Source organism: Mus musculus, chromosome 17 (assembly GCF_000001635.26).
Source record: "Mus musculus strain C57BL/6J chromosome 17, GRCm38.p6 C57BL/6J".
In the NCBI taxonomy this organism is placed as follows: Eukaryota; Metazoa; Chordata; class Mammalia; order Rodentia; family Muridae; genus Mus; species Mus musculus.
Window position 1 is genome coordinate 34,531,982 of NC_000083.6, and position 25,756 is coordinate 34,557,737.

A 25,756-nucleotide genomic window follows, 5' to 3' on the forward strand; every position below is an offset into this window, starting at 1 on the left:
GTTTGAAGCTTCAAAGCCCACCCCAGTGACACACTTCATTAAGGACACGTGTCCCAAACCTACCCCAACACTACAGCCAACTGGAGACCAACAATCCAAACACTTCTATGTATGAGGGATGTTTTCATTCAAGCCATGACACTTATCTACAAAGAGAATTCAAAGCCAGACTGGGTTATGTCAGATCTTCTTTTTAAAAGATAGATAGATAGATAGATAGATAGATAGATAGATAGATAGATAGATGGATGATCGGTAAATAATAGACAACTAAACAATATGAGGCCAACCTTTATAAAATATGATTTAATTTTTGTAGTTATATGTATAATTCTGTAAGAGAGAGAGATTCAAATACAAAAATGAAAGAATTTATGAAAGAATCAAAGACAGATCTGATATGATGATAAAGCAGGTTCATGGAGATGGGTGGAGGGAGAGGCCATTGTCCACTGAGAAGGTCCACTTCGAGGAACTATCTAGAATCCTGCAATCTCATCACCAGGAACAAATGTAGAAGACAGGAAATCATGTGTCAGATATCTCTTCCCCCATACTCACTACAACACTGATTACAACAGCCAAGACATAGGATAGACCCTAGGTGCCCATGGCCAGATGAACAAATTAAACAATGTCCACTCAGCCTTTGGTCTGTTTCATGCCAAATGGCACCAAAAAAACCTAATAAAATGCTATTTAACACCAAGAGGAAAATGGCAAAGCAGCCTGTTTTACACCACCTGACACAAAGCATGACCTCGCTGCCACTACAGCCTTAGCCTTAGCCTCAGCCTCAGAGTCAGACTGAAGAGCAATGGGTCAAGGCTCCAGGCCCTTCCAGGACCCATGCGGGCTTTGGACTGTGACTTCTACATTCCCACAAGGAGCCACACTAGCGACTTAGGCAGTGGTCCACACTATGGGAACAGAGAGTTCCTGGCATGTGGAGGAATGGAGAGTCTTCCCCTGGGAGAGAGTCCACAACACAAGAGCCTGGAACCAGGCCCTCCCCTGCAGGACTCAGAGACTCCTTCTTCTCCTTCTTCTCCTTCCTCCCCTTCCTACTTCTTTTCTTTCCTCTCCTTCCCTCTTCTCCCTCCTTCCCCTCAAATGCACATGCCATGGAGTTGAAAATCATTGAAACGTCTCCAGTCCTAAGCCTGAAGTATGGAAAAAGAGTCCCAGAGAAGGAAGCCTCATGGAAGGAGAACATGTGGGACATGTCACTCATGTTATAGAAGGAGATGTCACCTTCAGTGTAGTCCACAAACACCCCCACACTCTTCGGAGCTTGCCTGACCCATAATGAAGCCCTCCCAGAGTCAATATAGGCCCAATATCCCCTACTAGACTGCCCCACAGTCCAAAACCCCTTATCTGGAGTCTCAAAATAGAAGTCTTTCTTGTCCACACCTTCCCTACAGATCCCCAAAATCCATTTGCTGCATTCTATGTCTGTTAGCTTCACCTCCCAGTAATGTCTTCCAGAAGAGATGCCTCTGATGCCTAACACACTGGAGCGGTCCTCAAACCATATAGTGGAATCCTTCAGGGTCACACTCAGCCAATCCTGGGAGATGTCAAGGTTGGGGTGGGCAGAGGCTGGATCCAGAGTGAAAGTCCCTGTAGAGAGAGTTACCAATCACAAGACATCCTGTCAAGTACCCAGAAAAGGCTACAGCTGCCTCCACATCCATCTCAAAACCTCTTAGATTCTTCTAGGGGTTTAAGTTCCTCACATAAGAGCCTTGTGACTCAAACCCAGATCTTGCAAGTAGAGGGAGGGAAGAAAACCCAACCTAGAGGTGACAAGATAACAAGGTACTTGAGAAGGAGACCAGCTTAGTAACTGTCACCTCTGCCATCCACACCACTAAAGCCATTAACATCTGAGTCACCACAGAGAAGAGGAGAGACCAGAGCCATGGCAAGCACAGGAGGAGTGTCCCTAAGGAACACAGAGTCACTCACAGGCCTGGAAGTGTTCCTTGCGCCAATCTACAAGAGAAATACAGATCATGTGAGGGATTTCAGAGACTATACCGATCTGGTAGTCAGAAAATGTCTTCAGAAACACGGACTTTCTGGGGTTCTGAAGTGGGAGTAGTGGGGTGTTGTGGGGACAATATGCTTGTCACACACACAGAAGGGGAGAGATATACACATAAACACACACACATACACAGAGAAAGAGAGATGTGATACACATAACAACACACCTACACACACAACTAAATACACACATAAACAGAGGCAGACATACAAAAAGGCATAAAACACACACATAGACACACACAGAAGAAATGAGAGATATAAATAAAAACACACATATTCATGCATACATACACAGAAAACAGAGACCTAAAATGCACATACACACACATGGAGAGAGATACACATAAAAACACACATATTCACATACATGCATACATACATAAATACATAATCAAAGAAAGAGACCTAAAATGCACACACACAGGGAGACAGATACACATAAACACACACACACACACACACACCCATACACATCTGCTATAGACCTCCAATAGGACTTGAAGAGTGAGGCCTAACACCCATCCCTAGTAAAGGCAGAGAAGCATCCTCTCCCTGCGCCTTGTCAGGTCCCAGACACAAGCATCCTGGAAGCTTGAATCAGAACTTTTCCAAGAATGGGAGGGAGGGATGGAGATGAAGCAGGAGGCCGGTGAGTTTGAGAGCAGCCTAAGCTAAGTGAGTAATTAGAATGCAGCCTGAGCCACATGGGAAGACCCTGTCTGAGAAAGCAGCAGTGTGCATGGTGCTCTACACAGGTACAGGGACGGCAAGGCCCAGTGTTTGATCTTACAGAAGAACAAGCAAACTAAAGTCCAAGGTCAGTTTGTGCTCTTGCAGAAGACATGGCTTCAGGTCCCAGCACTCTCATGGATGCTCACGACCATCTGTTAACTGCAGTTCCAGGAGTTCCACACTCACCTGGACTCCAAGGGCACTAGGCATACAGATGGCACACAGACACACATTCATGAAAAACACTCATTCACAGTATAAATAAACAGATGGATGGAAAGAAAGAAAGAAAGAAAGAAAGAAAGAAAGAAAGAAAGAAAGATGATAGATAGGCAGGTAGGTAGATCTTTTTTAAAAGGGAGATAATGCCTATGAACAACTCTAACTTGCATGTGGGTTCCCCTAATACAACCATCACAGGAAGTTGAATGTGATTTTAAGTTGATCACTCGTGCCTCAGCAAGACCCTAAACATCCTGGAGGCACTGGTCCCCAGAATCAGAACATATGGTCTAAATGCCCAATCCCTGAGTACCTGTGGTCTCAGAAGAAAGAATAAACAGGGACCAAATGCCAAGCACAGACAAGGAGACAGAGGGTGTGGGTATGTGTTTGTGCATGTGTGTGTGTGTGTGTGTGTGTGTGTGTGACAGAGACACAGACAGAGACACCGACAGTGAGACAAGACAGAGAAAAAGGTGAGAGTGTTGGAGATAAAGGAGAGGGAAAAGGAGGAGTAGGTGGAGAAAGAGAGAAATAGCGTGTGTGAGAGAGAGAAAGACAGACAGACAGACAGACAGACAGAGACAGAGAACACCAATAGACCAGAGGACAATACAGAAAAGGAACTCATAACTGAGACAAAAAGCACAGGAACCCCAACTTTAAGGAGCACACAGAGACAAAGACAGTCTTAGGGAGACCTGACTCCCAAACCTCCTAGGCTGACTTCTGGAATCTTCTGAAAGCAGCACTTCTGATTCATAAGGACGTCATGGGCCTCCGCCACAATCTCTGCTAGCAGCTGAACTCCCCACTAACCCTGCACTTAAAAGCTGTCCACTGATCTAGACTGCAGACTGGGCCGTGCTGACTCTGGCAATAGACAAACCCAGAATGTATTCTGTGAGTCTGAAGAGGAATCACTGCAGTCTTCTATGGAGGCTCCTGCAGTGACAAGGACAACAGAATTTTTAGCGCATCCTGGGGCATAGCAGGAATAGAAACTGAGAGAGAAGAGGATGACAGAAGCTGAAGAAAGAGAAGTCAGAGGAAACACAACAACCACGGTTGTGCACATTCCTGCTGGGGAGAGGAACAAATGTCTAGTCACACAGATAGCATGCCAAGGGCAGACCAAAGGGAAGACTCCACCCCAGTACAGTTTGTGGAAACAAACGATCAGCTCAATTAGAGTTCCTCACAAAAATGCCAGCTATGTGTGAGCAACCACAACAATTAAGGGAAAAAATCTCTGTCACCAATAGCCATTAAATGTCTGCAGAATTCCTTGGGGAAGGACATGATCAGAAGACCTTCCTCAAGCCGCCATTAACAGTGTATAAATCACAGAGAGGGTGACTGAGAGGACATGACAAGTAATGGTGCTTGTGCTGAGCAAGACTAAGCATGACTTCTACAGGCTGCCCTCTGATGTCTACACTCATGCCAACATACACACAAAGATACAAGGAGACAGACAGACAGACAGAGACAGAGAGGCAAAGAAAGAATCTTGGGAAGAGGGAAGGAATCCTTTGTGGCTCTTATCTCCTTATGGGCCCTGTCCTGTGCAGGTCTCCATTGGGTAGTCACAGTTTCTGACAGCTCAAAAGGGTGACAACTACTTCCTGCTGGCTTTTATGTCATCTTGACACAAGACAGGGTCATCTGGGAACAAGGAACCTGAATAGGGAAAATGTTTCCATAGCACCGGCCTGTAGGCAAGTCTGTGGGACATTTTCTTGACTGGTGATTGATGTGGGAGGACCCAGGCCATGTGGGGACTGTCATCCCTTGGCAAGTGGTTGTAGGATGTAGGAGAAAAGAAACTGAGCAAGCCACAGGAAGCAATCCGGAAGCCACTGGAAGAAATCTGCCAAGCAGCATCCTCCACGGCCTTTGCTGCAACTCCTGCCTCCAGGTTCCTGCCTGCTTGAGTTCCTGCCCTGACTTGCTGTGAACAGGGACTGGGAGTGTGAGCCAAGTAAACACTTTCCTTTTTGAGGAAATGCTTGGAGCTTGGGTTTCATCCCAGCAGGCAAAACTCCAGCTGAGACAATGCTCTACCCAGAAGGGGGCAGTCTATAGGAGTCACATACCTGCATACAGCTGGGCCTTCCTCCAAGCTGAAAATGAAAACACTCTGGTGAGAACCCAGTCAGAATAGCCCCACTCAAAGCTGACCTTCCTCCATCCATTCTAAAAGTGAGGCTTTGCCTAGGAGGAAAGAGGATCGAAAGGAATGGGCCCCTGAAAGATTCAGAAGCACCCGAGTATTATGGGAAATTCCCAGAACTGCAGATGAAATAGATGGCATTGTAGGGTAAGTTCCCCCACTACCCCCTGATCTGTATGGCTTTTTTGAAATCGTTTTTTAAAATCTGTTTATTTTACATGTATGAGTGCTTTATTTGTATGTACACCTGCAAACCAGAAGAGGGCATCAGATCCCATTACAGATGGCTGTGAGCCACCATGTGGTTGCTGGGACTTCAACCCAGGCCCTCTGGATATGCACACAGTGCTCTTAACCACTTAGTCAACTCTCCAGCCCTTCTGTGTGGCTTTGGCTGAATAATAGCTGCATCTACTTCAAAAAGGAAAATAATAATAGGAGTAGTAATCACACTACAATTCTATAATTATTCAGCTTCACTGATAATAAACAAAGCATCAGCTCTTTTCTTAGAAAGTGTATTTGGAGGTGTGCTGTAGAATGTGTATAATAAGTGTGGATATGAAGTGAATTCGTGAGAAAAGCACCCAGTGTACCTCAACTGAAACAACTCCAAAGCCAGGTACACCTATACCAGGAGCACGAACATTCCCATCTCCTTCCCTTTGAGGGAAGCAACCCAAGTCTCTACCCATCACCTTGATCAACACCTTCAGGCGCTAAGGGAACAGACCCCTGGAAGATGACTGAGGAATGGGTGCAAGTCATACTCCTGCATCTGTGACCTCTTTTGCTGGTTAGGTGTTGTCAATTTTCAAAAGCTAAAGTCAACTGACAGGAGGGAGCTTCAACTGAGAAAATGGCTCCAATAGACTGGCTGTAGGCAAGGCAGCAGGGTTTTCTTGATGATTAATGTAGAAGGGGCCTGCCCACTGTGGGCGGTGCCACCCCTACACAGGTGGTCCTGGAGTCAGGCAGCAGGAAAGTTGAGAAAGCCATTGGGAGCAAACAAGGAAGCAGCCCTGGTTTTCCCCATTAACAAATTGTAATTTGAAAATATGTACAACAGGGCGTCCATTCACTGATGCTGAGAACTGGTCCATCCTAGAGCCCAGAACCCCGTGCCACACAGGCGAGCAGGTGTCTACTGAACTGAGGCTTTACAAGCGAGAGAGCAGATGACATATTTCTTGTTTTCCTTTTGGAAACTTATGTATTATTCTTTCTGCCTGTCTACTTTTCTGCAAAAAATGAGATGTACAGATTTCTGTTCCCTGCTATGAAAAGTAATGTGGCAATTTTATAAATGTTGCTTTCTGATTTTTATCAGAATGAGAAAATAATTAAAATTATTGATCTCCAAGTAGTAAACACTTCATATTATGATTTCTCCCATTTTAGCTTAATATAATTTGCAATAAATGTACATATTGTTTCATAAGGCATATCAGTTTAGAATGGTTTTTACTCCTGTGATTATGATGGAATAATTGGGTTTTCAGGGAGTAAAGACTGTCCAGGATTTGGTTTTATATTTGTCACCAGATTTTTATTATTAATGTAAAAAAAGGTTGGTTTTGTTTTTAGGGTTTGTTTTGTTTTGGTTTTTTTTTTTTGGAACTATCAGTAGATGGACACTGGCAGCTTTGTGAGGGACAGAGATAGGCTCTCGACGTCTGGCACCGTGCTGTTGGGAAATAGGCCTTTTATTTTTGTCTGATAATTGGGGCTCAGTTTTTATTTTTATTTTACAGACAACTGTTACAATATTGTATTCCTTGGCATTCATTGTTCAGCATAGATAATGTGTACAGTATTTCTGTGCACATAATCTTATTTAATTTTTTGCATAAAATAAATGCTTTTAGATGTCTTATGTAAGTCTTATCTTTTTATCATGCTTTGCTTTCTTAGGAATTTTTATGTGAAAGGGCTAAAGTCACAGAAGGACATGACTACAGCCAACTCTCCCTTATCTATGTAAAATAGTGACTGTGCCTCAGGTGCTCAGTTTGTAGGACTATGGACATGTGCAAGAATGAGGAGACGTTTGAAATTAATTTTCTCTTATCCTCCTCAGGTGTTTTGCCTGTCTCCACTGTTTCTGCTTGGCTTGTACCCAAAATCCTAGTGGGACGAGCTGCTCTGTTTGCATTATGACTTGGTCTTGCTGGGATGTGTAAAATCACTGAAGTATCAAAACTCTCCAGAATGAAATTCTTTGATAGTATGTCAATTAGGTTCTCATAGATAAGTGAGAGTTGGCTATAAATTGATTCTGGGTGAAAGGTGGGCTTCTTTTAAGTATTTTACATGTACATGTTTAGGTGTCAGAAGATGGCTAGAGAACAGTGAATACCAATGATAGAAACAATATTTCTTGAAAGGGCGTAAAAGCCCTGCTCTTCCTGTTGCCTCCAATCTGCTGACAGAGCATCTATGCGTACCGTCAGCCAGGTCCCTCATTCAGTCAGTGCTATATTCTATTTACAAGTTTGACTTAGGGCCACCAGTTTGTCACTACCAAAACTTCTTTGCTGGAACCCAGTGAACTCTATGTTGAGCAGTTAGTCACACAGTGTAAGGAAGAAGGTTCCTAAATGTTAAGGGCACTCGTCAGAATACAGCAGAAGCGTTCACATCTGTTACAGCTCTTTGGAGTTTTGCATTGAAACAGTTACTGTCAGGGTCTGTTCCTCCTGAGTGCCTGGTCTCTGGCACCAAGAGTAAACTGGTTGGGGATTAAGCAAATTGAGAGGGACTTGTTTACTGGAAATGTGTCAGGTTTTCTTTGAAAAAGAAAATGTTAAAATCTCTTAGGAATTTGGTATTTACATCTCAGAGAAATACAACACAAAAGTGCAGACTTAAAATTGAGAATTAATGTTAACCCTTTGTGTCTAGTTTGAAGCTTCTTGTATTTGTCTAAAACTACAAGCCAGAATTTTGTATCTCCTTTGATAAAAAGTGTGTATACTGTAAAGTAGTTTTGCATATTCTTGTGCTGCACATGGGCTGGATTTTTAGAATTTTTTAAAAGACTTTAAGCCGAACCTTGTAATTTGTGTAAATGACAAGTGTAAAATCCTTCCATAAAATGCTTAAAATATGCACTGTTTCAAATAAAACCAAGAAATGCAGCATTAAAAAAAAAGAAAGAAAGAAAAAGAAAATATGTACAACAAATGACCTTTCCCTCCCCAGATTACACTAGTTTCTTACAGCAATAGAAACCTAATTAGAACACTTTCTTTACAGAAATGTTAACACTGCAGTCTGATCCCAGATGCAGACAGAAGTCTAGAGCTACTGGACCCTGAGGGAGCAATAAAAGTATCAGGAAGTGGTTAGATTATGACATAGGAAACAGGACAAACCCAAGAGTCACACATTTTCCAGCTCTGGGCAGAGATCAGAAGGAGCCTAAACACCAGGCTTCCATCTTCCAGAAAATTCCACTTCTGACCCCAGAAGAGTACCCACTCTGCCTAGAATCAAGGAGAGACTGCATGTAGAACCATGGAACACTGGGGCAGTCACTCACCTGCCCTGTAAGCTGATTTCCTTCGAGCTGAAAAGCAACACACAGGAGTCAAGAGAGCCACTGGGCTCCTGAGGGGACCAAAGGGCTCAGGAGGAAAAGCAGGACTCACCAAGCTCCACCATGAGTGCATCTGAAAAACAGGGAGGAGAGGGAGTCTGTACACTTGAGAGGAAGAAAGGAAACACAGTTTGGGTTCCTGATTCTCTGAACTACAGGCCACCTGACCCAAAGGAGTCCAGGCATCCTCTCTGGAATTTGTATTCCACCTACTCTGATCAAAACACTGGGCCCTCCTGGGGACTCTGAACCTGTCCTTCACTGCTATGGTGACTTACTAATAGTTTTCAGAGCATCCTCCTTTGTCTTCTGTAACTCATCCTTCTCACGCTGAAGATCCCCTATTATCTCCTGCATGTTCAGCCTCGTAAAACGTTCTGTTCCGAGAAGATAGCTTGTCCCTAAGACTAGTAGTCCCATCACAGTCAGGGTCACAAGAAAAGCTGGCTTCCAGGGAGAGACCTGGGGGAAGAAGGGCTCTGTGGCCCAGACAGAGAGACAGTAATGGGTGAACCTGAGAAGAGACAGACCACCACACTCCAGTAAGATCATCACAACCCAGGCTTTGAAAGAGTGAGGGACAGCTCTCACCAGGGATGAACATGGCCATGGCTTTCTCCTGACCCAGGATAGAATTGAAAGTGGAACAAATCACATTCCTCACAGAGCTGTCTCTCACCACCAGTGAGGTCTCTGTTCTGAACAGTCCTTGAGCATCTTCACCGTGGATCTCCAAGGATGCTGTGAATTTCTCTCCTCTGGAGTCTCTCCAATGCACCTGAGGTTCCGGGTACCACCCTGAGGTCATGCACACAACACACACTCCACCATCTTCTGGACCTTTGATGTGCACTTCAGGGACAGAGCCCATTGCTGCAGGAGAACAGATGTGAACACCCTAGAAGCCACTTTAGGTTGAGAGACCCCAGGACAGCTGTGACTCATGGGAACCCTTCACAGGACAGATGGGAATTGAAGGGGAAAGGCATTCCTGCATTGGGACTAGGTTGAGCCCCTATTGCCTGACAGGAAAGATAGGAGAGCACACTGTGGGAACAGACCACTCCTGTGTCAACCACAAGATCCTGAGGAAACTGAAGAAAATTGAACACTGGAGCCTTGAGATGGGAACCAGCACTCCATCTGTCCATTATCCACATACCTGTGACCCTCCTGGCAGGCCCACACCCAGCTCTCCTCTCAGCATCCTTCCTTGACCTTGAGCATCCTTCCTTCCTCCCCTCCATCACTTACCTTTAGCATTGACCACCATTTCTCACTGTCTGCTCATTAACACTCAGTGACTTTCCTGCTGACCCCTCTAAATGATACATTCCAACTGCTGGTATTTCCATAACACCCACAGGATCCCTAACCCACAGAACTAGACACAGCACATTTTAGGGTATCCACCTATAGAATTTGGGTTGAATTAATCTATGGAGGAATGTACTACCTATTGCTCATCTCAAAATGGGAAACTGGAAATACGTAGAGATAAAAATGAGAGACAAGAGCACCCAGGTGAGTCCAGCACTGCACAGCAAGCTCAAGGACAGTCTGACATACACGAGAACTTCTCTCAAAACATAAAAGAAAATAAGGGGCTGAATGACGTGAACCCTCAGATTCCTCCCACAAACAGGGCACCCAGGTTTTTAGAACAGGGATCAGTTAACCAACCTGCCACCTTCAGTTCCAAGATGGCCTCTTCATGGAATTGTCCCATTTTGAAGTGGCAGATGTATATCCCACTATCTGATGCCTGAATATTTTGGATCCTCACAGCAGCAGTGCCTTGATGGAACTGGTCCTTCACCAGCGAGGTGCGCCATGAATACTCAGTCATCTGCTCTCTTTTCTGCTCTTCTTGGTCCCGATAGACAAGTACTGCTGCTGAGAATCTGTTGCGGTACCACCTCAGCTCCTCCATGTTCTCCACATTCATGACTGGAATCACGGAGCAGGGAAGGATGGCTTCCCTACCTGGTGCAGCCACAATGGGGTCTGAGGTACCAAAGACCCGGAACTCCTCTGTGGATACAGATGTAGCAGTGAGAGGCTGGAGAGACACAGGTCAATGCAGATCTGAGGTGGGATATCCCTGTAATCACAAGTAAGGCCTAGATGGGGTTGCCCAGGCATTGTGAATAAGGCACCCACAAGTAGTGGTTTGAAGAATTATGGCCCTCCTAGATTCATGGATTTGAAAGCTTGGCTATTGGAAGTGGTGCTATAGAAGTGTGCCACTGTGAAGACAGAGTCTCCCATCTCAAGCTATAACCAGCATGACAGAAAATCTCTGCTGATGCCCTCCATCAAGAAGTAGAACTCTCAGTTCGTCCAGCACCATGTCTGCCTGCTCCCTGCCAAGCTTCCTGCCATGGTGATAACACACTAAACCTCTGAAACCCTAAGCCAGCCCCAATTCAATATTTTCAATTACAAGACTTGCCTTGGTCATGCTGTACCTTCACAGCAATTAACCCAAAATAAGGTACACAAATAGTATACAAGACATCTTCAGACCCATACCAGTATAGCCCATAAATGACTGTGGAAACTCTCTCTCTTCTACCCATGTCCTTGTCCCTAGACCATTCCATTGAAAAAAATCCCAAGTGTATTCCTTCTCCAACTTGCATGGATCTAGTCAGGGAACTTACAGGTAGGTACCTGGATCTCACCCAATGCTCACCTTCAGAAGGTTGGTGGTGGGCTCAAAATTATGCATTTCTAAAGATCCCTGCATGTAGGAAGCCATTCCAGGCTGTAAACAGGCCAGCCAGATGGAAGTCTGTTCCAGGTAGTAAACAAGCCCATGTTTGGTGGATGGCCCGCCCTTAATCCCTGATTGGCTGAGCAAGCCTGCCTGGTGAGGTGATGTGACCTGTGGTGATTGGTGGAGGCGTGGTTGTGGCTGGAGAGAAAAACACTTGTAACTAGAGAGGCTGGGGGATTTGAAGTAAGTAGCTGCCTGAGTAAACTGCTTAAAGAAGAACCAGTGGTTACGTCTTTCTTGCTGGTCGAGTGGGACGCAACAAATGGTGCCGAAGAAATCCGGGACCCGAATCCCCCACCGAAGAGGTTCAGAACTTTCTGCAGTCAGGGTCTGTCGACAGGATGAGTACGGTAAGTAACTCAGTATCCCGGGACTGGGATTAGAGACAAAAAGGTTCTCGGTAAAGAGACAGTAAGGTTCTCGGTAAAGAGACAATAAGGCTCTCTGGCTCTGGAGACAAGAAAGTGAAAGTAAGAGAGAAAGTGAAAGTAAGAGGGTAATAGGGACAGTCTATGGGTTATTTTCTTTTTCTAGCCATTGGAGTAATTTTTCTGAGCCATTTTTGTTGCTGTGGCGACTGTGTGGAGCATGAAAGACTAGGTATGGGGTCGTCACAGTCACACCCAATTTTTTTCAGCGCTCAATGAGCTGCTAAGAGCGAAGGGCGCAAAAGAATATTTTTTGGGTCATAGTCAAACTTCTGTATCTCCGTGGAATACCCAAAATTTTGTTATCAGAAAGAAATCAGGCAAATGGAGGTTATTACAGGATCTGCAAGCTATTAATGCACAGTTGCAGGTGATGGACTCCATTCAGAGGGGTTTGTCTCTCTTATATGCCCTGCCAGAAAAGTGGCCTCTAATAGTAATTGATATTAAAGATGGTTTCTTTTCCATTCCCTTGAATTTGAAAGATAGTGTTAGATTTGCTTTTACTTTGCCCTCCTGTGATCATGAAGAGCTTGATCAAAGATTTGAGTGGGTGGTGTTGCCTCAAGGAAGGGCTCAGAGTCCTACCATGTGCCAGCTTTATGTAGGAAAAGCATTGGAACCAATTAGGAAAGAATATCCCAAACTTCACTGTGTTCATTACATCCTACTTGCAGCAAAGGATGAAAAGTATTTGCAGGAAGCCTATGGAAAGATGGTGGAGAGTTTGAGGCAATGGGGTTTGCATATTGCACCAGAGAAAGTGCAACAAGAGAAAATAGACTCTTGTTTAGGAGCAAGGATTGCCCCTACGGTCCTTTGGCCTCAAAAGATACAATTGAGGGTTGATTCCTTGCATACTTTGTTTCAAATTTTAGAAGGAGACTCAGAGTTAAGTTCCGAAAGGGAATTAACACCTGAGGCTAGAAAGGCCCTTACCCTAGTGGAAGAAGAATTGATTAAAGCCCAGTTTCAGCGTTGTAGAGAAGGGTTACCCATCATTTTGATAATATTACCTACTGAGTTGCAACCCACAGGACTATTGTGGCAAGAAGGTCCATTGTTATGGATCCATTCCAAAATATCTGCTGGGAGGACATTAGATCATTACCCTACAACAGTGGCTTCTTTAGCCTTGTTGGGAATTCAGCATTGTTTACAATATTTTGGTATAAAACCCAGCTCTATTGTAATCCCCTATGATAGGTATCAGCAAAAGGTCCTAACAACAAATATTGATGAGTGGGCTATTTTAGCCTGTATTAATGAGGGCCCATTTGATAAAACACAGCCTACCATATAATCCTCAAGGCCAGGGAATCATTGAACGAGCACATAGAACCTTAAAAGAATTACTAATAAAACAAAAAGGGGGAATAGGCTATGGCCACACCACAAAGATAAGAAATTTTTTGCAATTGGATAAGGAAGGTCACTCTGCTGCTGAACGATATGCTAATACCAGCTCCAGTAAAGTGGGGTATGCTAAATGGAAGGATGTGCTTACAGGATCATGGAATGGTCCGGATCCTGTGTTAGCCTGGGGGAGAGGGTCTGTTTGCATGTTTCCACAGAATCTCGAAGAGCCAGTGTGGGTTCCAGAGAGGCTAGTGCGACGCTGTCAAAATGAAGAAGCTGATCTTGCTGGTGATGAGCACGTGTCTGCCCCTGATGGGTGCGGAACCCAGATGGGGAATACTGTTGGTGTTTAAAGAGGACTGCAAATTTGATGGCAAAATGAATGAGCTTCGCTCGGCAATGGTCACCGTGAATTCTACCTGAGTGGATCCTGGCTTGGCATCGGCAAAGAATGGACTGGGATAGGTGCCTTTGCTATGGCCCTTGTTTTGGCATGCATGTTGTGTGTATGGTGTATGTGTCGGTTGCGGAATGCCCAGGTCCACACTGCCGCCATGGTGGTGCAAGCTTTTGCCACAGTGAAAGCAGGGAGTCACCTCAGATTTGGCTTGCTACCATGAAGAGTGAACAATGAAGCCATCGCTCCATAGGGTTGTACGGCTAAGCACTGCACAGAGGTTAGTCTGGAAGCTGTTTGACTATCTCTGGGAGGTATGTCTGATTGCATGAGGGTTGAGTGTCCTAGTGTCCTTCACCCAGGAAAAACGGCACGGGAGCAGGTCAGGGTTGCTCTGGGTAAAAACCTGTGAGCCTAAGAGTCAATCCTGTACATGGCCCCTATTTCTGCACACTGGGGATCAGACCTCTATCTTCACCCACGGAGCTTGTTCAAAAAGAAAAAAATATAAAAGGGGGAATTGTAGGAAGCCATTCCAGGCTGTAAACAGGCCAGCCAGATGGAAGTCTGTTCCAGGTAGTAAACAAGCCCATGTTTGGTGGATGGCCCACCCTTAATCCCTGATTGGCTGAGCAAGCCTGCCTGGTGAGGTGATGTGACCTGTGGTGATTGGTGGAGGCGTGGTTGTGGCTGGAGAGAAAAACACTTGTAACTAGAGAGGCTGGGGGATTTGAAGTAAGTAGCTGCCTGAGTAAACTGCTTAAAGAAGAACCTGTTGCTGGTCGAGTGGGACGCGACACCTGCAGAGGCTCATGTCCTGAGACTCTCAGGTCTTCCTGTGTCACACGCTAGGGTAGAATTCCTTTATTACTGAGCCCAGAAAACTACCCAACTACAGATATTAAATTCATTACTTCAGCCCACAACTTCATCCACACAACAATCTATGAATTTTAAAACATAGAACCAGAGCCTGGAGACATAGTTGAGCAGATTCAATAGCCAGCACCTACATGGTGGCCCTGTGGACATGAGACATACAGGAGTTACACAGACATACATTAGGGAAAATGCCCATACACATGAAATAAAGTATACACAGCCAAAGGACATTTCTCTGAAAAAGCCAACTGCATTCAAAGAGCCCTGATCACTTCATGATAAACAAGGAAGATTGTCTGCCTCACTCTGGGAACCCTTGGCCCTCTAAACTGGAGGACTTTGACACAGGCACTATGGCCCCAAGAGCTCCTTGTCACTCTGTACTGCTCCATTTGTGTCTAGCACACTGCTGCCAAGGGACAGACCAGGACACCTGTCTGCTGTCACCCAACCCCACCTCTGTGACCTTAACATATAGTCAAACCTGTCCGTGCTCTGCTCAAGGCTCAGTCCTGACTCATCTTTTCCCACCAGGGATCACCAGGCCCCCAGGGCTGCTCCCAACTCAGTTCTCCCCAGTACAGCTCCTGCCTCTCTCTCCCTGAGTCATTCTGCTGCAGCCAGCACTGGCCTCTGCATCTCCTCACACCCCAGGCACACTGTTTGTCCCAGGCTATCCCAGCTATGCTCCCTAAGTAGGGTCTAGCTATGGAGCTCAGGCTGGCCAAGGACTCACGATATTCAAGTGGCAGCCTCTCAAAGGCTGATGCACACATGCCCACCTAGATTTTCATTACTAACTCACTGTAAATGGAAAGCTGGAAAAAATTCTGGATACCAGATTTATGTGGGTGTCTTGCACATCTGACCTACAGAGAACCTGGCAGCTCAAACCCACTGCAGGGAGACATGGGAAGACAGACCAGGACAGACTCACTTGAGGTCACCCAGCCTAGCAGCTGTGTAAGGACAAACAGACAGGGGACATGGAAGAGCAGAGAGGGCTTTCGGTGATTTTCCATGCCCAGCAGAGCTGAAGAAAAAAAAACAGAAGAGGCGGATCAACACCTTAAGGCAGGAGGTAAGAGGCCAGATCCACCCTGATCTTGGACCCCTCATCAGAGCCAGCATTGTTCAGGGTAGAAATCAGCCCACAGGACCAAAACACATCCATGCTCACTGGGTGAAGGCTCCACACAACCCAACACTGACAAACAGCCCGGCCTGGTCTCCTCTCAACCGTGAGCAGACTGGGCAGCTGGGGACACACAAGTCACTTAGAGGAAGCTATTCCTTTCCTTCCCACCTCAGCCCCAGCTCAGGGGCAGCCAAGCTCTACCCAGAATTATAGGCCCTTCCTTTTTTTTTAATTGGGTATTTATTTCATTTACATTTCCAATGCTATCCCAAAAGTCCCCCACATGCTCCCCTACCCACTCCCCCATGCACTCACTCCCACTTCTTGGCCCTGTCATTCCTCTGTACTGAGGCATATAAAGTTTGCACGACCAATGGGCCTTTCTTTCCACTGATGGCCGAGTAGGCCATTGTTTGATACATATGCAGCTAGAGTCAAGAGCTCTGGGGTACTGGTTAGTTCATATTGTTGTTCCACCTATAGGATTTCAGATCCCTTTAGCTCCTTGGGTACTTTCTCTAGCTCCTCCATTGGGGGCCCTGTGATCCACCCAATAGCTGACTGTGAGCATCCACTTCTGTGTTTGCTAGGCCCCGGCATAGTCTCACAAGAGAAAGCTCTATCTGGGTCCTTTCAGCAAAATCTTGCTAGTGTATGCAATGGTGTCAGCGTTTGGAAGCTGATTATGGGATGGATCCCTGGATATGGCAGTCTCTAGATGGTCCATCCTTTCACCACAGCTCCAAACTTTGTCTCTGTAACTCCTTCCATGGGTGTTTAGGCCCTTCCTTTCTCAGAGCCTTGAGGAGAACCCAGTGTAGACACCATGACTCCAACTCCCCGTTATGCACAAACTGCCTGTGACCCCATGACATGGAGCCTATGTCTAGGCACTCCCTCAGGAATAGCTTGCCTCCTGTATTACATAGCTCCACAACTGTGACCAGCCCCTTCCAGGCGTCTTCAGGGCCCTCCTAACCCCAGGCCAGCCCATGCCATGGCTGCTGACATGACTTTACTCTTGGTGGGTGCCCAACATACACAACTCACAGCACAAGTTTATCATCTTAGTCTCTGTATACTAAGCTGAGTATACACGGGGTTGGAAAGAACAGGAGAAAACTCTTTTCTTCCCAAACCACCTGCTGTTTGGCAGGAGAGACGGTGAGGAAGAAGCCTAAAGGCTTGAGAACAACGAAATTAGGGGAGCTCTGAGCTGCCTCCAGGCTCAGACACCAGGGAGGTGACCTGCTGAAACTCACTCAGCATAATCTCTCTGCTCCTTCTGCAGACCCCAGCTATCTTCAATGCCCACCTACCTGCTTCTCTTTGCCCCGGCTTTGGAAGGCTGTGACTTAATCAGGAACAGCTCAGGGCCAAGGGGACCCAGCAGACCCCAAATTCTCCTCTCACACCTCATCCCCTCTCCAAGCTCTAAGCTGGGCTCACCCCAATGCCAGCATCCATTTTCCTCACCTCCAGGATCATTTTCCAGAATAGCAGACAAGCAGTGCTACAATTTGTCACATCCTCTCCAGAGACGACAACGAAGACTACAGTGATGATGACCAGGGTGGCAGTGGCAGTGGCTGGGCTAGGGTCAGTGCCTATTCAAGCAGTGCCCTTTGAGCCAACAGAGCAATTAGAGTTTGAACCTCTGAAACTGAAAGCTACAGTAATGTGACCTGGGCGTATGTTCCTTCTGAATGTGACTTTCTGTCAGGAAGAGGTGCCCTCACCCCCCCAACCACACCCCTACTCCCACCACTAGACACCCTGTCCAATGGAGGGACTTCTCAGACCTACACATTATGAAATATTAAAAGATGACACAAGGGGCTGGAGAGATGGCTCAGTGGGTAAGAGCACCCGACTACTCTCCCGAAGGTTCTGAGTTCAAATCCCAGCAACCACATGGTGGCTCACAACCATCCGTAACGAAATCTGATGCCCTCTTCTAGGGTGTCTGAAGACAGCGACAGTGCACATACATTAAATTAGATAAATAAATAAATAAATCTTAAAAAAAAAAGATGACACAAAAAAGACAACACAACTTTATTGAATCCATTTTAAGCATCAGGAGCAGCTCATGTCTGCACACAACAGAGTTATATCAACTCCTGTCACATCTCCAAACAGAGATGGTGTCATGAGCCTAGGTCTAGCTCCAGTAACTACTAAGATGAGGGGAAGGTATGTCTTCCTGAAACATGTAGTTTCTACTACAATTCCTGCCCCATGTACAGCACAGCCCAACCCCAGCACCCGAGATCACAGACTCAGCAGGAACCTGCAAGGGACCTTGAACTCCAGGTGCCTGAATGATAACAAACCTTGTCTCCTCCTGAGTCACCAGCCTATGGCTCCCAAAGTGGATGACAGGTGAAGACAATGACCAGGAGCAGGTCAGAGAGCCTTAGAAGACGCTGAGGAAACCTGGATGGGGTGTGCATTGTGTCTTCTCATGGGGCATAAAAGTCACAGTCACAGTATTGACAATAGGTGCTACTAAGGAAGCCAGACATGATCTGACTGTGTATACTAACCCTAACCATAACCCAAACCCTAACAACTCTAATCCTAACCATAACCCGAACCCTACGAACTATACCCCAACTCAAACCCTAACAACCCTAACACTAACCATCACCATAACCCCAAAACTAACCATAACCCTCACCTTAACCCTAACGCTAACTCTAACCCTAACAGTGCTAAACCTTCCCGTACCCATAACTTCTCAGAAGGTAGAGGCAGGACGATCAGGAACTCAAGGCCATCCTACATAGTGAGTTCAAGGTCAGCCTGCGCTATGTGAACCCTGTCTCTAACACTAGGACATGACACACGTCTTTAATACCAGCAATAGTGGAGCACAGGGATCTCTGTCTGTTTTAGTCCAACCTGGTCTACACATCCAGTTCTAGGCCACTCTGTAGTGGGCTCCTCACTCAAAAAGAAAAAGGGGAAAGAAATAAGAAAAGGAAGGAAGGAAAGAAGGAAAGAAGGAAGGGAAGGAAGGAGGGAGGGAAAGATCAGCAGCAAAACAAGAGGTGACATCATGATTACGTAGATAAAAAACATTAGCCAACCAGCCTGACAACCTGAGTTTGATCGTGGACCCACATGAGGGTGAGAACAGACCTGACCACCATCCTGTAAACTCCACGTGTGAGCCAAGGCAGGGCACACTGGTTCCCACTTGACTGTACTCACACATGTGCCCACCCTATACACCCAATAACAGATGAAGGATCCTCTGCAGAGATTCACTCTTGTTCAGTGTGGAAGCATGTTTGGTCTGAATGTCCTTATGTGCATCTCATGTGTGCCTGGTGCTCACAGAGTCAGTGGGGGGTGTTAGGAGCAGGTGAAGTGGAACTACGGGTATTTGTGCACAGTTACGTGGGTGCTGAGAACTGAACCCAGGTCCTCTGCAAGAGCAGCAAGCACTCTTATCCACTAAGCCCTCTCCCCAGGCCCATTAATAATTTTTTCCATTGGTATCAGTAAAAGGCTTCTCTCAAGTGCTCTTTTCTGGCAGATTTGATCACTATCATCTGTAGCATGAAGAGCAAACAATGAACATGGTACTGGGAAGCTCTGGCAAACAGGCATCACTGGGTAGGCAGGGACACTAGGGTGGCATTCTCAGTAGTCAATTTGACAACATATGGAATTAAGTAAACCAAGACAATGGAGGGCACGCCCAAGAAGCAGTTTTGCTTAACTTGAATTTGAATTAGAAAGATCTACTTTTTTTTTTTTTATAGACAGGGTTTCTCTGAGTAGACCCAGCTGTACTGAAACTCACTGTGTAGACTAGGATGGCCTCAGACTTAAAGATCCACATGTCTTTAGGGATTTAAAGCAAAACCCACCACTGCCCAGCTGAGATCCACTTTTTTTAATTCCTGTATTTAGTTATTAGTTAGTTAGTTAGTTAGTTAGTTTACATCCTAGCCACAGTTTACCCTCCCTCCTCTCCCCATAGTCCTTCACACCTCACCTACAATCCGTCGCCAAGGAAATCCTTGTTCCTTTCTCTTCAGGGAAGTGGAGGCCTCCCATGGGTATCAACAGACCTTGGAATACCAGGTTGAGGGCTACTTAGTGTTCTAGCCTTTTCCTACTGAGGCTAGAACAGGCAGACCAGTAGGAGGTAGGGTCCCAGAAGCAGGCAACAGAGTCAGAGACATGCCCCTTTAGCTGCTGTTAGGAGTCCCACAAGAAGACCAAGCTACACAACTGTTAAATATTGCAGAGGGTCAATCCTGTGCGTGTTCAGTGGTTGGCGGTTCAGTCTCTGTGAGCCGCTATGGGCCCATGTTAGTTGATTCTGAAGGTTTTCTTGTGGTGTCCTTGTCCCTTCTGGCTCCTACAATCCTTCTTCTCAATCATCTGCAGGATTCTCAAAGCTCAGCCTAATACTGAGCTGTGGGTCTCTGCATCTGTTTCCAGCACTTGCTGGGTGAAACCGCTCTGATGAAGGTTATGCTAGGCTCCTGTCCACAAGTATAGCAGAGTATCATTAATACTGCCATCAATAATAGAAGGGTGGGCTCCTCTAATGACTTGGATCGCAAGCTGTGCCAGTCGTTGGTTGGCTCATCTCTCCAATTCTGTTCCATCTTTACCCCTGCACATCTTGTTAGGCAGGACAAATTGTGGGTCTAAGGTTTTGTGGCTGGATTGGTGTCTTAATTCCTTCTTTTGCAAGTCTTACCTGGTTATAGGAGGTGGCTGTTTCAGGTTTGATAACCCCCATTGCTAGGAGTCTTGGCTATGTCACCATAAGAAATTCTTGGTAGTTTCCAGTGCCTCTGGTATCTAGCTTATCACAGAGATGTTGGTGTCCCCCAACTTCATTCCAGTTGTCTCTCTCAGTGCTGTCTTCCTCCAATCTCTCACAACCTGATCCTTTATATTCTCATTCCCACCCACCCCACCCCTATACAGTCCCCACGTCCCCATCCCACCCACACCCACCCACCTTGTATATTCTGTTTCCCCTTCTCAGTGAGATTCCTATGGCCCTCACTTGAGCCCTCCTTGTTACTTAGCCTCTCTGGATCTGTGGACTGTAGCATAGTCATCCTTTACTTACTGGCTAACGTGAGCGCATACCATGTTTGTCTTTCTGGGTCTGGGTTACCTCACTCAGAATGCTCCCTTTTAGTCCCATCCATATATCTGCAAATTCCATCATGGCATTGTTTTTGTTTGTTTCTTTGTTTTGTTTTGTTTTGTTTTGTTGGTTTTTCGAGACAAGGTTTCTCTGTATAGCCCTGGCTGTCCTGGAACTCACTCTGTAGACCAGGCTGGCCTCGAACTCAGAAATCCGCTTGCCTCTGCCTCCCAAGTGCTGAGATTAAGGGTGTGTGCCACCACTGCCCGGCAATGTCATTGTTTTTTATTATTATTATTATTAGATATTTTCTTCGCTTACATTTCAAATGCTATCCCCAAACTCCCCTATACCCTCCCCCCGCCCTGCCCTCCAGATGGCATTGTTTTTAATAGCTGAGTGATACTCCATTGTGGAAATGTACCACATTTTCCTCATCCATTCTTTGGTGAGATACATCTATTTCCAATTTTCAGAGAAACTGCCAAAGTTTCCAAAGTGACTGTACATGTTTGCACTCCCACCAGCAATGGATGCACTGGTTCTGCATCTGTGACAACATGAGCTGTCACTTGAGTTTTGAGGTAGGAAGACACATCTCTAATCCAGACAATTTCAGATGAAAAAAACCACTTCTAATCTGGTCCACACCTTCTGCTGGAAACCTACATAAAGACATGGAAGAAGGAAGCGTTGGTCTCTGCCTGCCTGCTCTCGCCTTTCTAGTAAGTCCACTGGCATCAGAGCCTACTTCTTTGGGATTCCAACATGGACTAAAGACCATCTGAGAAACATTCAGCCTTGTGGATTGAACAACTATGGGATTTGTGGGCTTTCGAGTCACAGGCAGCCATCGTTGGATTCGCTGGACCACAGCCTGGAAGTCATTCTAATAAATCCCCTTTGTCCTCTCTCTCTCTCTCTCTCTCTCTCTCTCTCTCTCTCTCTCTCTCTGTCTGTCTCTTCCTATAAATGCTGTTCCTTTAGAGAACCCTGGTGTCTACACACAGCCACCGCAGCAGGAGTAACAAGGGGACAACTAAGGAGCCCCAGAGAGGAGCCAAGGCAGAAACCACAGGGAGCACAGATGCTGAAGGAGAGGGACAGAAGGAGTGGACAGGAAGCCGGGGCTGAAGACAGACAGACTGCCTTGAAGATCCAACAATGACAAACTGCCCACTCCAGTTTGAGCTCTGAAAACCACCAAGCCTCAAGAGCCAAGGCTCCTGGGGCTGGAGAGACCGCTCAGAGGTAAGGAGGACCATTGCTCTTTCAGAGCACCTGAAGCCCTGGAGCCAATCATAAGTACAGCCGCAGGGCACTGATGCCCACTTAGCCCCCTATTAACCTACACTCACACTTGCAAAGATCCACACCTAGGCACAACCATATATACATAATTTGAAAATAAAATCAATCTTTCTTCAAGAGTCAAGGCTCCTGGCACTGCAGGCCCGAGGCGTGTGGCAGTGTGGTACTAACTGTGATTGGAGCTGAGGACACAAACACCCAGAGACCACCTTGGGGCGCGAACGCCACTGTGCTCCCTGGTGCTGCTGCCAATCTCTCCCACTGGAAGCTGGGTGTCTCACAGCTGTCAAGTGCTGGAATGGCTACTAGCTGAAGAACAGAGCAAACACCAGGTGTGGTATAGAGCTATCATCCCCAGGACTCAGGAGGTAGAGACAGGAGGATGAGGAGCTGGGTCCAGGTCATCCTCATTTACAATGAAGCCAAGGCCTTGTGCAGCCCAGGGAGGGAGATTCTAACAGTCCTGGCATGCTGGCCTTGACCTCTCCTACCACAGAGCCTCCGTGAAGGAATGGCCACAGGCAAATACCCAGGCACATGCTCACAGTCACTGTTCTGAAACCTTCTCTTTTGTTCCTGTGGGGGGCTTTGGTGTAAGATGGAGGCTTAGCAGTGTATATATCCAGGGCTACAGGATCACAGAGACAAGCTCTGACAGGAGTTAGGTCTTCCACCTACAGCCAGGTGAGCTCAACAGAGGACCGCCAGAGCGGGTCATCAATGTGGGAAGTGCTCCAAGGATCTGAGGGGAGGAGGGGACACTGGCTCAGATTTGAACTTTAACTCAAGAGCTTTCCTTTGATGTCATGTCTGCATTTGTTTTGTATAATCTCTGTATTGTGGTACATATTTTTGAACGTGAGTTTCAAACATCATATTCCTTTTTTAATATTTTTAATATTTATTTATTATATGTAAGTACTGTAGCTGTCTTCAGACACTCCAGAAGAGAGCATCAGATTTCGTTACAGATGGTTGTGAGCCACCATGTGGTTGCTGGGATTTGAACTCAGGACCTTTGGAAGAGCAGTTGGCAATCTTAACCGCTGAGCCATCTCACCAGTCCCAAACATCATAGTCTTAAGGAGTGTTTAAAAGGAGTTGGAAGAACAGCACATCTCAGAGGGGGACCAGAGCCTGGCAGGACCCAGCAAGAGGCTACCCCAAGGGTAGTGCTAGGTGCTAGGTGAGGTGCTGGAGAGATGGCTCAGCCATCAGGCACGCTCTTTCAGAGGATCCCAGCACCCTTGTCAGGTGCTTTCAACCACCTGTAACTCCAGCTTCAGTGCCTCCAACTCCCTCCGGGGCCTCGGCTGGAAACTGTACACATGTGACACACACTCATGAAGATGCACACACATACACATAGGTAAAATTAATACATATGGGTTCGTTTTTATTATGTATCATTATGCAATATATTTATACGTATGCCCTCAGAAGTCTTGACTGGGCTTCCTCGCCCTCTGCTGCCCCCTTGTGGCCAGAATGTGACAGTTCCCAGAGGTCATGAGCTCTCTGTGGAAAGAATGGCAATGTGACCAGGTCATGGGTCCAAGGAGAAGTCTATTTGTCTGTCCTAACTGTCCATCATGATTGTGGAAAGTTGAATGGCAGAACCCTGGTGATCAGAGATCCTTTATAGCAGACAGACTCTCTTACTGCACCAAGCTAGACTCTGAGGACTTAAGAGAGCAAGCTGACCCAAGGCCATGAGAGACCATGGAGACTCACCCACCTCACCATCACCACCATTGAGAAAGACCAGAGATTGATGTCAACCAAACATGCCAAAGAGAGCAAACTGTGAGGAGACAGGACAGCTCAGTCAGGTAGTCAGCTGCAAGACCTTGCTTCCTCCAGAGGCAGGGAGAGCACTCTGGTTCCACAGCCCCCTACACTCAGCAAGTGTTTGGGGAAAACTCAACAGAGTGGTCGAAAGCCAGACAAGCTGTGCAGATACGCAAGCCCTTTGGGTCCCTGGGATGGAACTTGAAGACATTTACTGAGGGCCAAATGGTTTTGAGGTCTGTTTTGTTTTGTTGCTTATTTTATTTCTTCCTGTCAGTCATGCTGAGGAAACTCATATATGCTTACGAACATTTAGACTTACGCATGTGTGATTTTCTTTTAATTCCTTCCTCATATTAGGTGCCAGTGAAATTACTTTCCATCCATAAAGAATAAAAAACTCATCTGCAGTATCTTCAACTTTTGCCTATTTACGTGATTGCTGCTAGATTTAAAACAGGGTTTCGCAAGCGGTCCATGACCTCGTCTGCCCAACAAAGACGGTTCAAGTCTATTCTTAGGGTGTGACAAATCTTCCTGAGAACGAGATAACCCCAAAAGCCTCCCAGCCATGGGTCTCCCAGGACATAACTGATACTCAAAGGACCCAGGGACCCTTAGGGACGAGCTCATTCATCTCTCCCAATCCTTCCTTCACCCAACACAGACTCCCTGACCCAGGCTGGCCCTGCCTCCTGTGCCGAAGCCAAAAGGCATGACATTCAAAGGTACTGGCTTAGCTCACTGACCAGGGCAGGGGCACCATCTGGTTGAGGGACACTCCATCCCACCTGGTTCTCAGCCCTAAGGAACAGGGCATTTCCCTGAACCACCCTTCTCCCTCCTAGGACAGACTTTCCGGAAGACATCTATACTATTGAAGATAAGCACCGTAGGAGTTTAGCTGATGTGATGGAAGTTGATTCTCTTCTGTACCTGCTGGCCATGCAATACAAGCAGAGCTTGGTTCCTTTGTATGCAGAGGAGAGGGAGCAAGCAGGGTACGATGACCAGTCTCCACTGACAACTAGACTGGATGGTGAGTCGCCCAGGAGACACACACCTCTGTGAGAGCCCGTTAGGGTGTTTCCGAGGATACGTAACTGAGTAGAGAAGAGCCACCCTGAAAGCAGTCACCCTGTCCCATGAGCCAGGGCAGCCAGCAGAAGAAATCAGGAGGAAGTGAGCTGAGCTTGAGCATCCATTTTGCTTCCTGCCTGTGAGCAGGATGTGACCAGCAATCACGTTCCTGATGTCTTCCTTCTCCGCTGGAACAGACTTTATCCCCTCAGACCTTGGGCTGAAATAAAGCTTTCCTTCCTTCCTCAGGTTGCTTTGCTGGGGTATTTGGTTAGAACAAGAAAGTCACCCAGCTTTCAGTGGCTCGGGAAAGCAGAGAGGGCTGGCCACTGTGGCAGTGCTAGCTGACCTTAGCATCCCGTCCCCCACAGAGACTGAGACACAGAGGCTTGCCTTCAGGATGACTGCATGTCAAAAGAACGGATCTTGGGCCTTCGAGGGGTGTTTCTGAGTTGACACATGTGCGGTTACAGGGACAGCCTGTTACAGGGACAGCCTGTCTTTGCAGGTCAGGACTGTTAGGTGCCGGTTGGGGCGAGCAGTAAATTATCCTGGCAGCTTTGAGCTTCCCAAGTCTGCACTTTAAAGGGATCTGGGTCATCGGAGGGACATGGCCTTCTGCTGCTGCGATCCATTGAGGCCGGGGTGGGAAGGCAGAGTTCTGCGGT

The 25,756-nt window shown here is 46.6% G+C and overlaps 1 long non-coding RNA gene and 1 pseudogene across 3 annotated transcripts; one reads left to right on the plus strand and one right to left on the minus strand.

Moving 5' to 3' along the window:
• On the minus strand, positions 292 to 17,317 carry Btnl7-ps (butyrophilin-like 7, pseudogene; annotated as a pseudogene).
• On the plus strand, positions 11,749 to 25,332 carry Gm31560. Of its 3 annotated transcripts, XR_001782268.2 has the most exons (5): positions 11,749 to 14,035; positions 15,513 to 15,718; positions 21,894 to 22,157; positions 22,336 to 22,549; positions 24,857 to 25,332. It is a non-coding gene; the product is annotated as a predicted gene, 31560 (long non-coding RNA). The 3 variants fall into 3 exon arrangements; XR_003952414.1 differs by lacking the exon at positions 22,336 to 22,549; XR_876768.1 differs by lacking the exons at positions 11,749 to 14,035; positions 15,513 to 15,718; positions 24,857 to 25,332 and adding an exon at positions 21,595 to 21,631 and having other exon boundaries at positions 22,336 to 22,969.
• Positions 25,333 to 25,756: the final 424 nt, after the last annotated feature.